The sequence below is a fragment of the Ranitomeya imitator genome, chromosome 2, assembly GCF_032444005.1.
Source record: "Ranitomeya imitator isolate aRanImi1 chromosome 2, aRanImi1.pri, whole genome shotgun sequence".
Classification (NCBI taxonomy): Eukaryota; Metazoa; Chordata; class Amphibia; order Anura; family Dendrobatidae; genus Ranitomeya; species Ranitomeya imitator.
Genome location: NC_091283.1, coordinates 352,545,787 through 352,569,592, shown reverse-complemented (window position 1 = coordinate 352,569,592; position 23,806 = coordinate 352,545,787).

Sequence of the window (23,806 nt, the reverse complement as noted above, 5' to 3'; positions counted from 1 at the left end):
GGAGCAAATTACTATTATAATAAACTGTTGGTCTGTAAGAAAATTATAATAAAAGATAGATAATAGACAGATAATAGATAGATATATGATTGATAGATAGATAACAGATAGATAGATAAATAGCTAGATAGATGATAGATAGATAATAGATAGATATATAATAGATAGATAGGTACATAATAGACAGATAATAGATTAGATAGATAAATATATGATAGATAGATAGATAGATAGATAGATAGATAGATAGATAGATGATAGACAGATAATAGATGATAGATAGATAGATAGATAGATAGATAGATAGATAGATAGATAGATAGATAGATAGATAGATAGATATCATTACCTTCCTTTCTTCTCCACCAGGATCCCTTCTCTTTGGTCAGTGAGTGCAGCGGATCTTCTGCCAATAACCAGCATTGCTGCTGTATATGCTGTATATATATGTATACACTTCTCCGCCCCAATCCATCAGACAGTTCTGGTAAGTGCAATTTATTATAAACTACGGAATAATTGTTTTTTAGATCATTTATTTAATTGTTATTGAAACATCCGGATATATTAGTTTATACATATTTTATACATATAATTATTAATGCTTTTTTCCTGACTCTTATACTATCATCTGCACTTTGACTCCGTTATGAGAAAAGTGTAATACAAATATTTTTATTGTTGTATTTAAAGTAGACTTTCTACCAACATTTTTCACCTAGGGCTGGACACACAATGTAATAGTGGCTGCAGACCGGAATAAAATACATATATTTCTTATTTTGCCTTTCCGTTGTGGAGATATTAGCAATCAAAGTATTTGGTACCTAATGAGTAAATCTTTGTTAAGTCCAATTGAGTATTATGAATAACTTGCACTTCTTCTCCCTGTATGATGTTGATCAATCATAAGCAGGCAGCACTCGAGCAAATCATCAAGACCCTCTGCTGTCAGCTCCCTTTGCAATTGCCATCATATGTGCTTGATGGGAAACAAGACGAAAGAGCAAACGTCCAAGATAAAAACTTGACTCATTGTTGAAGAACTTAAACCCCATTCCAGACCCCATTGCTCTATTCCAGCTTCTAGTCTCTATTTGGAGAACATGTGGGTAATGCATTAAAGGGGCTAACACGAGTGTACAGCACACAGGTCCTATTGCTGTGATTATGTTGTGGGGTGGCATAATCTATGATAGACATGCTGCATTATGTGGGATTTATATTTATGAAAAGCCACTGGAATAAACTCATCTATATGCTTCTTAATAAGTTACGGCTATCTCTGGACAACTTTCTATGATTTAGAGGGGGTGGCTAAGCTTTCTCATGCTAGTGAAAAAAAGATCAAAGAATTCTAATCTATTACTCTATCGCCCTGCCTGTCTTTTTATCTATCTATCTATTGTGAGGAAGTGACCGATGTCGCTATGTGTCCCATAGGATGCGCAAAGAAGCATTTTAAGGCAGCGGGAGTGCATTGCAGTCACAGGCGTAGCTGTGATTGCAATGCAGAATAAAAGTGAGTGTTAGTCTTGGACAAGCTATTTGTCCAAGGAGATTAAAGACCTGCCATGGGCTTTTATTTTTTAAATGAACTACAGGATGGTAGTGGGACGGTCTGTTTCCTCCCCGTTTTCCATGTGGCCTACGGCCACAGGATCTCTGTAGAAGCCCCTGCAGCAGAGGGTTGGGTGTGTCAGTGTGGAGTTTCCAAGGTGCAGGGCAGACAGCTCTACAAAAGCTCAGCATCTGTGAGGGAACACAGCACCAAGCAGAGCGAAATCCTGGCACCCTGCAGCATTATACGGTGGTGCAGTCACCCTCGGCAACAGGCTGAATTTACGGACTGCCTTGTTTCCCTGCTGCAAATTGGAGGATTGGGCTCATTGCTCGACCCTAGCAATGAGCCCAATCTAAGTCTTCGAAACTCGAGCATTTTCGCCATTACCCCTCCCCCCTTCCCCCCCCCCCCCGGAGGTCTTTAGAGTGTCTAAAAACAGCGGAAATCGTTGGGAACATTGCTCAAATGACATGGGAACATCATGGGGAAGACCCCTGGAAGCATTTCTAACTCCCAGGTCACTGCTGTGAACAATGTTGTCAGAGTCTTATGCCGCTTTTATGCCACTCGCCAAAAAACTTACAAAAACTAAACCAAAATGGGTTTTCCTGGGAAATATGTTAAGGAACATCCTTTCCAGGGTGATGACTTGCATAAAAGGCAAAATAAATTACCAAAAACAAAAATGCTCCTCCACACCTTGGGCTATGTTCACACGTAGCGTTTTGGATGCGTTTTTCTACTTTAGTATTGCTTTCAACCAAAACAATTGCATTCACTGGGAAATGTCATTTTAACATTTTACAACCTTAGCTGGCCATGTGGTGTGTGACACATCCTGTCTTATTTATGAAGGAGGGACTCAAAGTCACAAAGCCTATTTTTATAAGGTCATCAGGCGGCCTTTACTATTCTTAAAGGGCCAGCAGTCAGTCCTCACTATTCTTAGAGAGCCATCAGCTGGCTATGCTTTGTTGTTCCCATTATTAAACAGTCGGTCTCCTATCATGTTATTGTGTATGCAGTGAGTGTCAGGGCTGCCCAAAATTTGGACGTACCCCAATACCAATTTGAAGAGACTTATAGGACGGCCACCTGAAAGCAATGTTCCCATTATTATGAAGTTGATACTCCCATACTGTTTGCCTATGCAGTGAATGCAAGGTCTGCCCCAAGTTTAGATGCACCCCAATACCCCTTAGAACAGCCACCCCAATACCTCTTTGAAGAGCTGTACAGGATGGCCACCTGAAAGCAATGTTCCCATTATTATGAAGTTGGTACTCCCATACTGTCCTATGCAATGAATGCAAGGCCTACCCCAAATTTAGACCCCCAATATCCCTTAGTACAGCCACCCCAATACCCCTTAGAACAGTCACCTCAATACCTCTTTGAAGAGCCGTACAGGATGGCCACCTGAAAGCAATTTTCCCATTATTAGGAAGTTGGTGCTCTGATACTGTTTTCTTATGTATTGCATGCAAGGCCTGCCCTGCATCAAATTTAGACAAACCCCAATATCTCTTTGAAGAGACATCCTGGATAGCCACCTGAAAGCAATTTTCCCATTATTAGGAAGTTGGTACTCCCATACTGTTTGCTTATGTATTGCATGCAAGGCCTGCCCTGCATCCAATTTAGATGAACCCCAATATCTCTTTGAAGAGACGTCCTGAATAGCCACCTGAAAGCATTGTTCCCATTATTAGAAATTTGGTACTCCCATACTGTTTGGATATGCAGTGAATTGTTGAGCCACAAGGACAACCTGCATTGGAGAATGTCAGTGTTGAGAATGAAGACCCGGCATTCGAGCATTGCAGTGTTGAGGCTAAACACCCAGCAGTGTTGCATTTCAGTGTTGAGCATGAAGAACATGCATTGGAGAATTGCAGTTTTGAGGATGAAGACCTGACAGTGGAGAATGTCAGTGTTGAGGCTGGAATACCTGCAGTGGAGAATTTCAGTGTTGAGTCAGAAGAAACTGCAGTGGAGAATTGCTGCGTTGAAGTTGAAGAACCTGTATTAGTGAATTGCAGTGGTGAGCCTGAAAAACCTTCAGTGGAGCATTGCAGTGTTGAGGCCGAAGAACCAGCAGTGGAGAATTGCGCTGTTGAGGCTTAACACCTGGCGAAGGAGCATTTAAATGTTGAGCCTGAAGAACCAGCAGTGGAGAATTGCAGTGTTGAGGCTGAACACCCGGCAGTGGAGCATTTAAGTGTTGAGCATGAAGAACCAGCAGTGGAGAATTACAGTGTTGAGGCAGAAGAAAATAAATTGGAGAATTGCAGTGTTGAGGCTGAACACCCGACAGTGTAGGAACCAGGCCGCAGTAGGGGATCCGGCTCCTGAATTAGTGGGAACACTCAAGGCACCAGCTAAGAATCCGGAGGCTGCTGTGATTGCAGATGCAGCAGCCACATTTGCACCTACTCGCCGAAAAGGTGAACACATAGGGTCCAGGGGACAAAGAGTATGTCGCCTGACAATACCCGCGTTCACTGGCTTGGGACACTGGGTGGCAAGTGCCGAGGCAGGAGAGGTGATAGCCAGCGCAGAAAGATGGCCAGGGGAGGAATACATATAAGTGGAGCTCTGGACAGATGCCCGACTTGCTGGAGAGTTTTCTGGACTTCTTACCTGGAGGACACAGCACCCCAACTGGGGGCCCGAACCAGGGCCGCCATCAGGGCATTACTGCCCTGACTGGCTTATGGCGCCCGGTGGGCAGAGGGGGCCCGCATCATGCCCCGTCTCATCTGACCATCGAGCCCTGGCCCCAGCGCCAGGCTTCTGATGGCACACTGAACCTGCATCTGAGACGCAGGTTCAGTGTCCTCTATTGCGTTGCGGGCCCATCTGGGCCCGCAACACAACAGTTAAAGCCGCCAGCCAATCGAAGGCTGGCAGTTGACGTCAGCGTGCATCGCCGGCATATGACGTCATTGTCATTAGGCGGCGAGTGCACACTGAAATGCCTGGATACTGATTTTCACCGCAGGAGTGCGGCCAGGTAAGAAGAAAGTTTTTTTTATTTTTTTTATTTTTTTTATTGAAACCGGCAAGCCGCAATGTTTCAGGATGGAGACACATGGACGGGGGCAGGATTGGAGACAAGGGGGCAGAATGCAGACATGGGGGCAGAATGGAGACACGAGGGGCAGAATGCAGGCACTGGGGCAGAATGAAGACACTGGGGCAGAATGGAGACACGGGCAAAATGGAGACAAGGGGGCAGAATAGAGACATGGGCAGAATGGAGACACTGGGGCAGAATGGAGAAACGAGGCAGAATGGCGACATGGGGCAGGATGGGAGACATGAGGGCAGAATGGAGACACAGGGGCAGAATGGAGACACGGGTTCAGGAAAGGAGACAAGGGGGAAGAATGGAGACACGGGGAAGAATGGAGAGAAGGGGGCAGAATGGAGACAAGGGGCAGAATTGGAGACACTGGGGCAGAATGCAGACACTGGGGCAGAATGCAGACACTGGGGCAGAATGCAGACACTGGGGCAGAATAGAGACACTGGGGCAGAATGCAGACACTGGGGCAGAATGCAGACACTGGGGCAGAATGCAGACACAGGGCAGAATGGAGACACGGGGCAGAATGGAGACACGGGGCAGAATGGAGACATGGGGGCAGAATGCAGACACGGGCAGAATGGAGACGGGCAGAATGGAGATAAGGGGCAAGAATGGAGACAAGGGGCAAGAATGGAGACAGGGGCAGAATGGAGACAAATCGGGCAGGAATATTGGGCAGGATCATGGGACAGATGGGGCAGGATCATGGGACAGATGGGGCAGGATCATGGGGCAGGATGGGACATCACATGGGGGCAGGATAGGAGAACATATGGCTGGAGCCAGGAATGAGACACACGAGGGACAGGATGGGGGATATTGTTACCATAGGGGCTAATTAAAGGATATTATTACTGCAGTAATGTATTTTATATTTTGAGGATACTGTTTTAAATGGGGGGCAGTCCTGTTACAGTGCAGACCAACACTGTCGCTTTTTTTCTTCATCTGTTGTAGTTTAGAATTTGGGAAAAAATAAGTAATATGCTCTGCAAGCGGTGCTCTAGATAACTGTTATTTCCTGCAGAGACGAACCCTGGCTGGATGATGTAACGGCAGTCTGTGCTGGATGAAGATTAAAAGCAAAGATGAAGGACTTCACTTAGAGACTTCACTGGTGAGTCAGTGTGTTACCTGTACACTGATGCTATACACTGTAAACTACTGTTTATACAGTGGTCCTGTGTACAATGTCACCAGTGATCACTGAATTACCTTTACATTATACACTATATACAGAGCACCAGTGTATAATGTCACCGGTGATCACTGTATTACCTGTACACAGACGCTGCATACTAAGCACAGATCTCCTGTGAATACTGGCACTTATGGTGATGTTAGTATTGTGTTGTTTTTTATTACTGATCAGTATTGTAGTATTCAGTCACTATGTGGTGGTAATATGTTGTCCGGCCATGGTGTGGCGGTATTTGTTCCTTATATGTGCTATTATTTGGTGATCATATGGTGGTAATATGTGGTCTGGTCATGGTGCGGTGGTATTTGTCCCCTGTATGTGGTATTGGTCATTTTAAAAATTGAAAAAATAAATTAAAATATACCTAAATTGTATTGGATATTTTAACAAATGTTTAATAGGTTAGAGTAGGGTAGGACCCGACCTTTTCATGGTGGCGGCTATAAAAATCTTTTGACTGTGGAAAGTTCAAGGAGTGGAGGTGGGTTGGGGTGGAACCTGGGCGGAGTCTCAATGGGGCCCTGAAAATTTTGCCAGTATGGGGCCCCGAAATTCCTAGTGGCAGCCCTGGCCTGAACTGTAAATAAAGCTGTGAAAACTGCAACCTGCTGTGTCCTTCCATTTCTTATCGGCATTCACCACCCTTGCCAACACATATTGGGAGCCATGGGGACCCCGCTTCACCTGTGGGAAGCATCACCATCTTGCTGCAACAACATCACCCCAGAAGACCCCTTTAAGCAACGTCGGTCCCCTCTGACCGAGAACCACAGGTGGCATCACGAATAGACTTTATTACCAAGTTCCCTTTAAATACTTTTCCCCCTTTAATGGAGTGCCCAGAGCCATGGACCGGGTCGCAGCTACCGTGACATCCCCTTTAAGTGCGACCAGACCCGGTACTACCCAGACAGGCGACTCAACTTGGCGTCATGAACAGGATGGACCGACCCATTGAAATGGGTCCTGTGCACCATGGACTGTAATGGACTGTGTAAAATTGTAAATGGCCGCCATTAATGCACCATGAGGCGGATAAAGGAGGAAGTAGATGTGTTGCCATGGGTGGAGTTCAAGAACCAGCGCGAAACCTGGATCCACCCCTACAGTGACCTTGATGCTAACAAAACATGTCCATCACCGGGACAGATCCGCCCAGGGAGATGGCCGGTGGGAAAGTGGAGCAGAAACCGCCCACGAAAGAGGAAAGAGAAAGTGATAGAGCAGGACACAGGAAAGCGTGGCCGCAGCATGGCTGCACGCTACCCGGTAAATACATTGCCGGACAGCAGTGGAGAGCCGCCAGGACCTGCCGACGCCAGAGGAGATGTCCACAGCAACAAAAAACCCCGGACCAGAAGGTTACCTTAGATCCGAAGCTCCTCGGTGCGGAGATAGAGGAGCTGGCTCGACAACTCCTGCGGACCCAGATGACAGCCGTGGCCGCCTATAAGGAGTCTCTGATCCGCATAATGCAGACCGAAACACACAGGAACCTACCACCAGTGCTCACAGCCCCAGCGGAGCAGGAAGGAGCGACACTGCTGCAGGAGATGGCGCCAACGGGAGACCCAGAGCCTGTGCTTTTGACCCCAGCGGAGCCAGAAAGTAAGACACTGCTGAAAAAGATGGTGACGCTGATGGAGAACCCTGAGCCCGAGCCTGTGACCTCAGTGGAGCCGGAAAGTGAGACACTGCCAACGGAGATGACAACGCCGCAGCACCAGGCCTTGCAACCATCGATCCTGACCCCAGCGGAGAAGAACATCGGCACCGGCGAGACAGGTACGCAAACTGCCCCGGTAGCTGAGGAAACCCTGGTGGGACCTCTAGAACCCCCGCCAACCTTAACGCCTGGCCGGTTAGTAATCGTTACCATAACCTGGGACTGCATGATAGATCTAGGGGACACATAAACCAACCCAATGGTACCAGAACCATTGCCCCTGAAGGCATGCAAGCCAAAAGAGACTATACACTGGAGGCACCCTGAAACTGACCTAATGAGATTCCCAATAGAGGCCCATGCAGCAGCCAATAGCGTAAAAATAATAGGAACAGAAGAATATTGTAGATGACAAGTATCCAAAAGAGAAACAGCGCAGAGCTAGATGGGAGGCTATTGAGGAACGCAATATGTTAGCTAAAGCCTGATCCTGCAACTGTGACCCAGAGGATAGAGGACCTATAAGATCAGGAATTGTTGTTAATATTGTTGTTAATATTTTAACCCCTTCAGATGGATTTACATCGTTGGACGTGACAGATCCTCGGAAGGTATGTATATTGTTGGTTTATTTTTTTTTTGTTACAGATCGAGGGTCTTCAGTGAGTGGATTGAGAGTAGAATAAATTAATACAACAACCTTTGTGATTTTTTCATTAAATTAATTTTTAATTATGTGTGTTTTTTTTAACCCTTTACTAGTATTGGATTAATAATGGATAGGTGTCATAATTGACGCCTCTCCATTATTAATTTGGCTTAATGTCACCTTACAATAGCAAGGTGGCATTAACCCTTCATTACCCCATATCCCACCGCTACACGGGAATGGGAAGAGAGTGGCCAAGTGCCAGAATAGGCGCATCTTCCAGATGTGCCTTTTCTGGGGTGGCTGGGGGCAGGTGTTTTTAGCCAGGGGGGGGCCAATAACCATGGACCCTCTCCAGGCTATTAATATCTGCCCTCAGTCACTGGCTTTACTACTCTGGTGGAGAAAATTGAGCGGGAGCCCACGCCAATTTTTTCCGCCATTTAACCCTTTAATTTACTAGCTAGAACGGCCAAATTTTGCATAGACACACTACTGACATTAGTAGTGTGGAATATGCAAAAAAAATGGGGAGAAGACAGGGTTTACTGTATGTAAACCATGTCTGAAATCATGTCGGGTTTAGGAAGGAGAAAGCAAAAGCGGGTAATTGAATTACCGGCTTTAAAGCTATCTAGCGCTGTATGAAGTAATAATATATATACATATATGTGTCTCACTGACATATATATATATATACAGTCACAGTAGAGAAGCCAGCCGACCGGCACTGAACAAGCTCTCACAAAGTCAAACAGCTGCAGTATCCACCCAGGGAACTAGACGGACCAAGCTTCTTCTGAAGGTAGGGAGGTGCATGCAAAGAGAACCGATGACTCACCAGCAAATGAAGAGAAAAATGAAAGCAGCACTCACCCGCAGTCTTCAATAGTGAAAAAGTCCTTTAATGACCATGGCACAACGATCCAAACTTGGGACGAGACAGGCTAATACATGAGGAGGGAGCGGTGGGGGAGCGTGCAGAGACGAGACGGACGACGGCCGTTTCGCGCACAAGCACTTCAATGGGTCCAGTGAGTTGTGTTGGTGATGTCATATCCTTTTGTAGGAGTGGACACACCACCTATCACACATATGTGTAATCAACTACAGATAAAAACAACATAACTCATACTACAATCTCAAAATTTCAAACAGATTTAGATGAAAACTGCCATGTCTAATTTGTCATTAAGACCCCAGGGCTATTCCTCGCAAGTCACACTGCTGGTCCGTGTATAATCCGTATTTTTGGGGCTTCCATAGACTTTCATTGACGTTTTATTTGCGCAATACGGTGACAAACGCAGCATGCGTATAATACTGATCAGGAAAATACGGCAGATAGGAGCAGGGGCATAGAGAATAATTGTGCCGTATTTTATGCGAGTTTTACGGATGTAGTTTCTGCGCTCTTACGTCCATAAAACTCGCTAGTGTGAGGCCGGCCTTAACATGCGAGACTCATCCGAGTTTCTCGCAAGTGAGTATGAGCCCTTATTCTGAGACTGCAAGATGCCGGATAACAACTTGATGAAGCCATCCGCCGGAACGCGTAGTTTTAGGGGAGTGAGGGTGAATTTTTTTGTCTCTATATGTAACATTTTGATTCATTAAATATCAAGAGTTTTTTGCAAAAACGTCTACTACTGTTCCTCCAACGCTCGCTGGAGAAACTCTTCTTGTTTGGATACAGCTGTGCTTAGTTTGGACTGAACTACATCCGTGCTGGAGGGTCTTAAATGGCCGACACAGTGGTGAGCTGAAATGTAATAATCTGTTCCCCAGTGATGATTTACAGCCACAAGTGGTGAGGTGGTGGCTGGTGACACCTCTACTCCAGGCAGCACTTATGCTTCTCCTCCACGTCCTCCTCAATGGACAACTCCCCAACATCAACAGCAACAGGGCAGATAGTTGTATCACATGTCACACCGGATGCCTCCATGTCACCTACATGTAATGCCAGATTTATCGTGGCGGCCATGTGCAGGACACATATCCTCAATGGGATCAGGCTACATTTTATAATTACATATTTCCAGAAAAGAAACTGGAGCTTTTGTTACCTGGAGATCCGCCATTAGTTATTGTTGAGGGACGCATCGCTTACTGAGGCTCTTCAAAATGGCTATAAAATGTGTTATTAGAGAAACTTTGATACCAGCGATGTCACCGACTCTTAGTTATGGTGAGAAAAATGCTCACAAATATGGAACATGGGACGGAAGTATAATAGCAACTTCTCCTGCCGCCCTTGGTCTGTTGACGCCTTTGTGCTTCTGTGAGGTGATGGGGAATATGCCGCTGATCATCACCTACCATTAACCATTTGCACGTAATTGACAATATTATTGCCTGCAGTACTAATCATCGGCCACAGGAGGCCACGGTTTTCCCTGTAAGTACTGGATGGCTCTGGCTTAAACTGGTTTGTGCAGGATTTTGATTCTGAGGCGGTGACCCCAGTTCTGTGAGGAGAAATAAAAACAGCGATTCTGTTGGCAGAGACTGGTGTTACGTTACATGGACTCTGTTCTGCTGGTGTGAACTGCAGTTTGGGCAGAACCAGACAGAGCCCCAGGCCAGGGGGCAGCACAAGCTATTGGAAAGAAGTGCCTGACAGGAACGGGTTGGGTCGGTGGCCATCTTGAGAAAGTTTGGTGCAATCTGGAAGGAGGAGAACATGTGATGTCTCCATCGAGCACCGTCCTGGGGATGCACACACAAATCTGTGCTGAATAAATTCACCTCTAATTGAATTTCCTAGAAAAATCCATCTCACAGATCAATTAGTATTTTGCCTGATCCGCTTATCCCTATTTATTATCGTCCCACACGGTAACAATGTAGAATGGAAACTGTATTAAAAATCACTGTATGGTCACAACACTTTAACCCCTTAACGACATTTGACATACAGTTACATCATATGACATTGATGCAGGCTAGCATCTGTAACGGAGAAACGGGGTCAGTGGGTGCTCTCGTCCGCTGGCCCGGCTGTCTTTAGCAAGACTGCATGGACCACGGCTCATACCACTGAATGCCCGCTCTATGTCCCTGTGGGCAATACACTACACAGACAACACAGGGTTAAGGTAAAACAGTGTGGCAATACTTTATTGAACCACAACACACAATAGCAAACAGAACAATCTCACCATGGCTGGAATTGTTTAGTTACATGGGCGCATATAAAATATCACTGCGTCTCCACGTATTTCCAGTATGACATGATGTCAGGGCTCCCAGGGTCACATGGGCGCATATAAAAGATCACTGCGTCTCCATGTATTTCCAGTATGACATGATGTCAGAGCTCCCAGGGTTGCTACTCCATCTGTGGATGAACGCACAGAGAAGGGGTAACGACAAGCATAGGGAGATGACCAAGAACTGTCCATAGAGTCCATACAAGGTCCAAAGCCAGTTGACACGAGAGTCACCACCTGGCTTATCTGACCATCTCCATGGAACCAGGCGACCAGCAGCGGGTCCCAACCCTGGCTTTCTCCAAACATATCCATGGTGCAGAGATGGTCACTGGATCAGATCTGTGTCCTTCCAACTGGAGCCGAAAACACCTAGGTTGTATCCTATAGAATCCTAGATCAGTGTCCCTCGTGATGGTGCCATGATAAATTGGCTGCAGTCCTTTCTTCTGTTTGTAGTGTGGTTTGCAGAATGTCCGGCTGGTAGCTCTGTATAACTTCAGACTCCCAGGATGTGATGTCTCAGTCTTTTTATACCCAAGGCATGTAAGCTATTTTTAGAATTACCCAGTGTCCTTTAGTTCAACATCAAGATAAGGTAAACAATGGTGATGAGATTACATAGCTTTCTCTGGACCGCGTGCAGCGCTCACATCGCCCGCCGCTTCTGTGCCTATTAATGGCAATCCCCTGATGAGCCCCTTTGGACTGTCGTATGGGGCGAAACGCGTAGGGATGAGACATCTGTCTCTTTGAGATAAGTGTTCTTTATTCACATGTTTATGCTGTCTGGCTGGCGTTGATATGGGCTACTAGGCACAACCTGAATAACACCTGAATTCCACTTCACTGTGGCCTTTGTACCGGCCCTGACGTAGAGACTATTGATCTCGTCCAGAGCTCGACCTACTAAAATATACCTTCATTTGAAGTAAATACGGTCTTTTGTGGGCATGATACCCATGGGTCTTTTTGAGTGGGTCACTATTTGCTCTCTCTAGGTATGAATACCTTACGAGTACGTTACCAGCAGGAACATTCTTCTCTTATTTTGGTGAGGATGTCTTCTATGTTCACCTAACAAAGCCCATATGACCAAGTGATTGATGTATATTTCAGGTGTTTATGCCATTGCCCATGTTCTATATATATATTTTGTACTCTGGCAAGGATACTCTTTTTCTATTTTTTTCTGTTTTTTGTTTGGTGGCGTTGCCACTAGGTTACTTAACCTGCACTGGTAAACTCATTGACTAATATCTTGGTATCTAACTACTCGGGCTAAATTGTGCTGAGTGTTAAAAGAGTTACTGGATGACAAGGTACGCTCATTAATGAGCCCTGAAAGCTCAGCTACAATATCAAACCTTCGTGTTTATGTATGGCAGGTAATGCCAACAAAATATCTATTATCTACCTGTAACTGATCTCTGAGCACATTATCCAAGCAATTAGCTTGATTGATCTTAGTCAGATAGACGTTACAGTACCACGAGAGGAATTTACAGTGAGCGTGGAGAGCACACCAATCTCTTTACACTTTGTCAGATAACTATGCTATCAGATCTGCATTCATAATTTTTTTTTTTCTCTCCTCTCTAAGTACCACTGTTACAGAATATCAGAGGTTTGTGGTGCCCAACATCTTGCACTACGTACTCTAAGAGGGTTCTGTGGTGTCTTACATTATTGACCACGCATTATTATACCTGCCAGAGTGTTTTACCTATTTACTCTCTAGCTCACATTAGATGCCAGAGTGTATAAATTTTGCATTCTGTCTTTAGTACATCCTTAGCCAGAATTTAGCAGCATTTTTAACTTAACACTTTTTTTTGTTTTGTTTTGGTGGTGTTATTGTTGGTGGTGGCTTTTGTTTTTTGAGGGATTCCTTTTTAGGGACAGTCTACGTTGAGCGGGGGCGCCATATCGTATCCCAGGGTGCCAACCTCCGCTGTCAGGAAGGGAATCTAGTAGGGATAGGCACATCTATCTTCCCTAGCCCTTTCCTATATATTTGCATTCATATATTTTTTTCTGGCATTTTTTATACCAGAGTACCCTTTTTTTTTTTTTTTTTTCCCGTAGGATCCCTCCTATTGGTCTTTTTGATATTTTTGTCATTTGTCTCTTTTTAATTATTATATTAAAATATATTGTTTTAGGTCTTGCGTTAGTTTTTTGGTTTTTTCTTCATAGTACTACTTGACCATTCAATCTATTTGCACAGTCTTTCCTTCTCTGCTTTAGAAGTCACCAAACTAGTTCTGGAATTCAATGCACAATTAGCATATCAGCACACATCAATAAACAAAGCTTAACCCACTCAATGTACAGTCACTATTACAGACTAAGGGTACCATCACACTATACGATTTACCAACGATCACGACCAGCGATACGACCTGGCCATGATCGTTGGTAAGTCGTAGTGTGGTCGCTGGAGAGCTGTCACACAGACAGCTCTCCAGCGACCAACGATGCCGAGGTCCCCGGGTAACCAGGGTAAACATCGGGTTACTAAGCGCAGGGCCACGCTTAGTAACCCGATGTTTACCTTGGTTACCAGCATAAATGTAAAAAAAAAAAAACAGCACATACTTACATTCCGGTGTCCGCCAGCGCTGTGCTCTGCTTTCACTTCACGGCCGGCAGTCAGTGAGTGCGGGAAGCAGACGGCAAGGGACCTGACGGACACCGGAATGTAAGTATGTGCTGTTTGTTTTTTTTTACATTTACGCTGGTAACCAGGGTAAACATCGGGTTACTAAGCGCGGCCCTGCGCTTAGTAACCCGATGTTTACCCTGGTTACAAGCGAACGCATCGCTAGATCGGTGTCACACACACCGATCTAGCGATGACAGCGGGAGATCCAGCGACGAAAGAATGTTCCAAACAATCTGCTACGACGTACGATTCTCAGCAGGATCCCTGATCGCTGCTGCGTGTCAGACACAGCGATATCGTATAGATATCGCTGGAACGTCACGAATCGTACCGTCGTAGCGACAAAAGTGGAACTGTGTGACGGCGTAGCCGTTCTCTGCGCAATCACTTATTCTGTCTGCCATCTGTAAGGATTATCCTGTTTTTATTACGTTGGATCAATAAAGAAAAAGTTGTTTACCATTCATCTGGAGCTGGAGTATATACATGGTTGGATCTGCTGCTGCTTGGAGTCCCGGGTCAGGACTTACTTTCGTGCTCCACATCTGATGGTCTGGTTGGTGAGCTGGCTGCGGCTTTTGTTAGCCGTTTTTCTTTTTTTGGCTTGACGGTACCCTTACACAGTATGTTAGATAGTATATCAGTGGGCAAGTCTGTATTCTTGACCCACCAGACATAAACACCTAAATTCACCAGCCAATATACAGACAAAAAGCCAGTTCTTTTGGCTTTGCAAAAACATGGCTGTCTGGGAAATTAAGATACAATCTGGTTTCTTCACAGCATCTTTCCCGCCGATGAGGGCTGCGATATTCAGCCATAATCTGTCTCAGCCATGGGTGAGTCCGTGTTTGTTAACCTCTTAAATGCCAGTGTCGATCTGTGATAGCAGCACTTGCAGCTCGCCTACATCTCTTGGGACGTGATCGCAGGGCTCGGATGGGTTGTCATCATGGAAGACCTCTGTGTCTGTCATGATGGTACTCCTTTGAAAGCCAGTTGATAACAGCTGTTCACAGGGGACCATGAATTTTGCTATACAGATCTGTAGTATTGCTGTATATATACAAATCACAAATTGTACTTATAAGATATAGTATATAAATATAACACAATTAAAATGTAGCCATATACTGAATTAATATCAATTATTCCACCTAGAGGGAGGAAATTGGCATCGGAAGATCCTACAAAAAGAAGATAAATAAATTTATGGGTTGAAAGCCATTAATCCAGCGAGCTTAAATGAGCAGCTTCAATTTGGATGTTTGGATTCTTCTTATAATAAATTATATAATATATAATTATATGATACTCATTTGTCCTCCTTGACCTTTCATCCTTCCTCACTTCCTCCCTCCTTCCAAAACCATTCCCCATCTTGTGTTCTTGACATGAATATTCTGTGATCTGGACAACATTGCTTACGCTGATATTTACTACCGAGCACTTTCATTTGGACGCATTGGGGTTCCCATAGTAATATAAAGCTGCTTATGAGGTGTTATATTATTACATATTATAACATCTTGTGGAGGGTTACCAACGTGCATAGTCTAGCAGGAGCGCACAACCGTTCCAATACCACATGTCCTGTGGAGGGTGCACGTGCGCTTTCTCATTGGAGCACACACCGCCTCTATCTCTAGGGCCTATATGCACATGCTTATACTAGCTAGAACGCACGCCATCATCATCTCACATGCGTTCCATTGCCACATGTCCTGTGGAGGGTGCGTATGTGCTGACTCATTGGAGCACACACCGCCTCTATCTCTAGGGCCTACATGCACATGCTTATACTAGCTAGAGCGCAGCCATCATCACCTCACATGCATTCCATTGCCACATGACCTGTGGAGGTTGCGTGTGCGCTGACTCATTGGAGCACACACCGCCTGCTCTATCTCAAGGGCCTACGTGCACATGCTCATACTATCTAGAACGCATGCCATCATCATCTCACATGCGTTCCATTGCCACATAACCTGTGGAGGGTGCGCTGACTCATTGGAGCACACACCACCTCTATCTCTAGGGCCTACATACACATGCTTATACTAGCTAGAACGCATGCCATCATCATCTCACATGCGTTCCATTGCCACATGTCCTGTGGAGGGTGCGCTGACTCATTGGTGCACACACCACCTCTATCTCTAGGGCCTACATGCACATGCTCATACTAGCTAGAATGCACGCCATCATCATCTCACATGCGTTCTATTGCCACATGTCCTGTGGAGGGTGCGCTGACTCATTGGTGCACATACCACCTCTATCTCTAGGGCCTATATGCACATGCTCATACTAGCTAGAACGCACGCCATCATCATCTCACATGCGTTCCATTGCCACATGACCTGTGGAGGGTGCGCATGCGCTGACTCATTGGTGCACACACCACCTCTATCTCTAGGGCCTACATGCACATGCTTATACTAGCTAGAACGCACACCATCATCATCTCACATGTGTTCCATTGCCACATGTTCTGTGGAGGGTGCGCGTGCTCTGACTCATTGGAGTACACACCGCCTCTATATCTGGGTATCTGGGGCCTACATGCACATGCTTAGACTAGCTAGAACGCACGCCATCATCATCTCACATGTGTTCCAGTGCTTCATCTTTTCGGAAATGAGGGGTATTTCTGGGGCTGCGCGGCTAATTCGGAGCACGTTATCTACAGGGACATCACTCTCACACGTGCACTGGAGTGCGTTATTACACTTTACTCATTAGACTGAGACTTGATTATTTTTTAATATTATCTCTGAGTATCTACTCCTATTGAGTATGATCTGCTGTACACCTATGGCAAACTGGAGACTGTGGTGTTTCATTCCTACTGACCTACTGTATGTGCGTACTTCTCATCTATGGACGGTTATTGCTTTCTGTTCTTGTGATATATTCAATATCTTTGGCAGATTTATCTGGATTAACCAAATGGAATCATGCTGCAGTAATTAGACTGTCTAAAAAAATCTAATTTTTTATTGTTAGTAGTGTCATAGATGTCATTGTAAAATCTACAAAGCCATCACTGGAGAGGCGACTTTTCACCTTCATATTGAGCATATTGGATTCATTGTAACCTGGGAACTGAAAAAAAGCTCACACTTCTTTCCAGTCCCTATTGAACTAGGATCTCCTGCAGTGAACCAGTAATTAAAGTGTAATGTCGGCTGAGGTGGAGAAACCAAGTCTGGGCTCAGTGTATTGTGGCATGCAAAGGTCCTATTTAGTGTTGTAAAGAAGTGACAAATCTAACACATTTACTTACATCACTGTGAGGCCTTCAGATTATGCTCAAAGTAATATCAAACAGATGGGTATATATGCCATGTTTCCTATCTATGAAAAAGTAAAGTCATGATAGGAAATAGAACATTAATATCTTAGCCTGGGATGTCCATAGGAATTTCGGGACCCCATACTGGCAACATTTTTGAGGCCCCTTGAGACTCTGCCCAGGCTCCACCCCAGCTACGCCTTCACCCTTTGAACCTTCCACAGTCCCATCACCCACTCTTGGAAAAACTCAACTTCTCCACCATGTCCTCACCAATCAGATATTAACAGCTCCCATCAAACACTAGATCACATTCATAACCAGCAGCTTTTGTTCTAGCCAAAAGAATTTTTAAGCAGCCACCATTACACGGGCCCTGCTCTACTCTAACCTTTTAAATATAAATATATTTCTATGTATTTTTCTTCAAGGGAATTAGTCACATCCTTTTTTTTTAAATGACCATTAATACCACATAAAAGGGACAAATACCGTTACACCATGACCAGACCACATATTACCAACCACATAGTGACCAAATATTACCCCATACAAGGAACAAATACTACCACACCATGACAAGATCACATATTACCACAACATAGTGTCTGAATGCTACAATGCTGATCATTAATAAAAACAAAAACAAAACACAATACTAAGTATACACAGGAACTCTGTATGTACTGTCAGTAGACAGGTAATACAGTAATCACCGGTAACATTATGCATAGGAACTCTATATAGTGTACAGTGTACCGGATAGACAGGAGCTATATATATATATTGTAAGATTGCTCTCACAGAGTGTATTGGGGAACACTCGCTTGGCACGGGATTAACGTATACGGGCACGGTTTTTTCAAACAAAACAGTCACTTTGGTTTATTAAAGACTCATAAACCGTATCAGGAACAGTCCATTACACATTCCATCAGGATATCATATTAAGTCTGCGGCAACAAAACAGGCTGGTCCTCCTGACCAGTTGCCGTGGGTTACCACACAGTTCATATAACATATGAAGCAATTAGCACCAACAGACTATGGTACCTTCTGGGAGCTCCTGCTCCACCTGCTGACTCCTTGTCAGTCCTCACTCTTCTGGGAAAGCTGCCAAACGGGGATCACCAACTTGCCGGGTCGGCACACATTAGTCAGTCCAGACCCACCGAGGACTGTAGCTTCCCCACACAGTAGCTGACACTGGCTCTGCAGATCCCTGTCCTCACCTCGTGCTGTTCAGGGATCCGGTCCTACTCCCAGGACCTCCCAACACCCAGGTTATTCAGGATCACACAGGTGCCCAGTCCGGGTACTATTCAGGACGTCCATCCCCAGCCGGGACCGTCCAATACCCAGGCCACCAGGTCTGAAGCCCCACCATGTGCTATTCAGGAAGCCTCCTCCCAGGTCTTCCAACACAGGCTCACACAGGTCACTCACAGCGACCATACACAGGCTTATACACAGGGCCCATGTGACCCACACCCTGGTCACATTATATACCTTAAACAAGTCCCCTGGGTGGGAGTGTGGGTGTGTGTGGCTAGTCTGACCCTCCCATCTCTCATGACTAGCCCTGCCAATCTCCCATTAGAACTTACACATTTACTTGTGGGACTACAGGTCCCAGCACACCAACCAAACTTCAGACTGGCAGCGCAGAATCCCCTCCTCTGCGACACATATATCGGCCATTCACCACAATGCCGGATTTTGTCACATCATCACATCCATGCCTGTGATTCCCATGCACTCTCACGGCCTCAATACACCTCTGTGCGCATACTGGGGAGACTATGCAGCGCCCCCTACCTGTTACAGGGGTCACTGCATCACATACCCCCCCCCTGTTCAAACTTGTGGGGTTGAACATGTGTCTTAACCCAGGGGCCTCGAGACCGGGCACCGAAGTCACCTTGCCCTACCAGTCGAGAGGGCCCTCTCAGTCGGGTTTGGGCATCACGGTAAATCTGGCATCGCAATCCCCTTGCACGCATATGACCTGTCTGGACTGACTCTTTGTCAACACGTCCGCTACTGGGTCTCTCACCTAGGCCACTCAGCCCTGAGCTATCTGAGGAGACATTGCCTCTAACTCTTACTTCAGTCTGGGTACTTCCACCCCTTTGTTTGTCCACATTTTGGGTTGAAAGTGGCCGCCATCTTTTTCGCCTTTCTGGCAGCTGCTTATTGACTTGCCGTCTCTCAAGTCTCAGCTGCTCTACCTCCCTTAGGTATGCCATGCGATATTCCTAACACTCTCTCTGGATCCGACAACCAGGAACGGAACCATCTCATCTTCACCCATGACCTGGACCTCGTCATCAGCCGGTATCCTCAGTCTCTTCAGACTGGATTTATCCACCATCTCCTGCATCACTCTCCCAAGTTTCCCAATGACTTTCGCCACCAGAACTTTGGGTACTTGGACTGTGTCTTCCACTAAGCCCAGCCAACTAAGAGCTTTCCTTTCACGCTCCAAACGTCGAACGGCTTCATCATTCTTCAAAATGATGCTCTGTTTTGTATGGAGGCAGTGTAGGTGCATATCCCTCAGGACAGCCACCCGCTTCACTGTGACTTCCCTAGTTGACAGTATGACCAATTGCTGAGTCTCAGGCGCCCAGTGCACACTACACGCCTCTATTGCCTTTCTAATGGCCTCATGCACACCCTTCCTGGCACACACTTCTCGCATGTCTTCGGGTACCTCCATTATACTCTTGAAAAGTGGGGTCTCATCTTCATCATGGACATCTGCCAAGACCAGGGGACTGTCTTGTTCCGCTTTTAGCACAAACTCTTCCTCAGTCTTTTCTTCTGCTTGAGCCTTCGCCAAGATGGGCATTGGCAACTCCTCTGCCAGGCAGCGACGCTCCTCCTCTCTCTGGAGCAGCTCCTTCTGATGCTTTTCTTGGGCCATTCTGAGTACGTCCATATTTTCCAATATGGTCCTATTCACGGTTTGACACACCAACATGTGACGTCTGAGCTCAAAGACCTCCCTCTCCAGCTCGTCCACTCTGTGCACAACCGCTTGTCTCAGAACTCTTTCTTGTTCGAGAGACTCTTTGAGCAGCTCTATCTCGCTTCTCCCATCCTCCGAATTGGTGGAGCATCCATCACTTGCGGAGGTATTTACTTCAGGCACCACTTCTTTGGTGGCCTCCTCCACTTCTGCACCCTCAGACTTTGTACTGTCAGCATCAGCCCTCTCTTGGGTCTCAGCAGTGACATCTTTAGTTTCGTCCCTTTTCCCTGGAACTTTAAAGTACTTCAGACACTACAAGTCCTCAGCAACAGGTTTTCTGGAGCCTTCACCCTCTTCCGTCACATCTTCACAAGGTGCAACTGGTTCAGCCCCTTTGCCTTTTTTACGTCTCCGGCGACGGGAGGAAGACTTGCCAGCTGTACCTGAGTCAGCCTTACTGCACTCTTTTCCACTGGTGTCATCATCTGAATGGAAGTCACCACCACCCAATTGGTCTTCCTGGAGCCGACAGTCCCCACTTAAACAGGTCACAGTTTCTGGCATGGCTGTCACTGCCATCCTGACTTCACCCTGTGGAGCCCTGTCGTTCCCCTGTCTCAGTATTTCTGATACTGGTACATCATACTCAGTTGTAGCGCTTGTTACTGGCCATGTCATGTCACAGTCACCCTTGGAGTCTGTGTCACACCCCCCAACATGGTGAACCTTCCAGTTGCTTTCTAACCGGGTGTCAGCTCCACTCTGTTTTACCACCACATCCTTATCTACCAGATCATTACCAGTCACACTGTCGCACACGTCAGGTGACGTCAGGTCAGTAAGTTCGGCAGACGCACCTTTTCCTCTGGTCACCCTTATACCTGACCCATCAGTCTTGGGAGGTGTTTCTGCCAATGTCGTGTCACCAAGTTGGACCCGTTCACCATTTTCTTTGGTCATGCCCAGCATAGGTCTGTCAACTCTAGGGGGCGCATTCTCAACATTACTACCTCCCATACACATAATTTCCACAAACACTTCACCTTTTTCCCACTAGTCCCACAGTGCTTCCACATCTTGTCCTATTACCATAGGACACGGCAAGTTCGGAACTACAGCCACCTCATGGTACGTGGAAACATCAGCTGCGACAATGTAGAGAGTGGCTACCTGAAGACCTTTAGTGTCCCCACTTATGCTACTTACAAAGCAGGAGGGGTGGAGGGCACCATCATAATTATACCAGACTGGGATCAACCCGGGGTATGTCCAGTAAGAGTGATGCAAAAGAACAAGAAAAAGAAGACATACACAAAACCGGGGATCACCAAGAAGGACAACAATAATCCTAATACAAACAAGTAATCAATTTTTATTATGGTCAAACAGAGACACAACACACGATTAAAAACATGATTAAAAACATGACTCTTGCTCCTGACGAAGCCACGCTGTGGCGACACGCGTTGGGCTCTTTTTGCCCCCCATGACCGGTGCTATGCTTTTTTGAGCGCTGCTTTTAGCTCTGGACAGGTTATATTGCAATTTTATGGCTCATTTTCTCTGCCCCCTTGGTGTATACCTGTATGCCTCTTCGTCTATCTGTAATCACTGCCCTTGGGCAGGTGTTACATTGACACGCCTCTCATCCTTAGGCTTATAGATATTACTTTGCTTATTTGTGGGGTTTGGGTATTCTCCTTAGCTCATTTTATGGACGTGGAATTCCTTGCATTTAGCACTCTATATAGATCTGGGGTCTTTGCAACACACATGATACACCCATATATACTTATACCAGCTGGTCCAGTTATATGATATGGTTGTTTATATCTTTTTCATTATACCCGTATTTATATTATTGGCATCCATATAATTTGAGCCATGTTTTTTCTATACATTTAAATATTCGGTGGCATTTGATATTGATTATAACAATCTTGTGAGCGTTATAGTATTAATTTTTTGCTTATTTTGTTATGGCAATAACAAATATATGCCTTTAGGGCGTATATATTTTTTCGCCTTGTCCTTTTGAGCAGTTGCATATTTATATATATATATATATATATATTATTATTATTCTTTATATGCACTCTGTATACTATCTAGACTGTGTATTTATGTACATTTATTTCAGCATTAACCTGTTTTCCGGTTTTGGAGGTATTCCCCTTCTGTGGATGTACTGTCACTGTTTTTAATCATGTTTTTAATCGTGTGTTGTGTCTCTGTTTGACCACTTATGCTACTTACTTTCGCCTTTGTCCCAGGTGACACAGAACTTCCTGGAAGGGTCCTCAGCAAAGACGCTTCCTTCCCCGGGTCTAACAACCCCTGCACACGCTCTCCATCCAGCCAAAAAAGACACAGTCGTGACTCGTCACTGATCTCCTCCCCCTTTTTTGGTTCCGCCCCCTTTTGGGCAAGTGCTGTTTTTTTACCCCACCCCTGTTCGGGTTACAGCCCCCTTTTGGGATTCCACCCCCTTTTGGGCTACTACCCCTGTCTGGGTTAGGGTGGTTTCACACTTGCGTTTTTGTCTGCAGCGTTTTTTTTCCTATATTTAACATTGAAAACGCATGCGTTTTTTGTGTACGCGTTTGGCTACGTTCAGACTAGCGTTGTGCGCCGCTGCGTCGGCGACGCAACGCACAACGCACCGAAAAATGCGGCAAAACGCACGCAAAAACGCGTGCGTCGTTTTTTGCCGAAAATCGGATGCAAGAAAAATGCAACTTGTTGCGTTTTCTTGGTCCGACGCTAGCGGCAAAAAAGACGCACGCGTCGCAAAACGCAACAAACAAAAACGCATGCGTCCCCCATGTTAAACATAGGGGCGCATGACGCGTGCGTCGCCGCTGCGTCGCCCGACGCTAACGCGACGCACACTAGCACAACGCTAGTGTGAACGTTACCTTTGGTCGCGTTTTGCAACGCATGCGTTTTTTTACTGCATGCGTTCATTTTCTAAAATGCTACTTGTAGTATTTTTAGAAGCGTTTTTTGGACCAAAAAAAAAACGCATGCGTTTTCATGCATTTTTTTGGGGTCAAAAAATACATTGGAGTCAATGGGGACGCATGCGTTTTTTGGTGCATGCGTTTTTTGCGTTAAAAAACGCATGCTTTTTTTATTAAAAACACAGAAAACACACTAATATGCCACCCACCAACATAAAGGTGATAAAGGGATCCTATCCCTACCCCTAAAGGATCCTAACCCTAACCCTACCCCTAACCCTAACCCTAAGGGTTCCTAACCCTACCCCTAACCCTAAGGGTTCCTAACCCTAACCCTACCCCTAACCCTAACCCTAAGGGATCCTAACCCTAACCCTAACCGTAACCCTACCCCTAACCATAACCCTAAGGGATCCTAACCCTACCCCTAACCCTAACCGTAACCCTACCCCTAACCCTAAGGGATCCTAACCCTAACCCTACCCCTAACCCTAATCCCTTTATGGTTAGG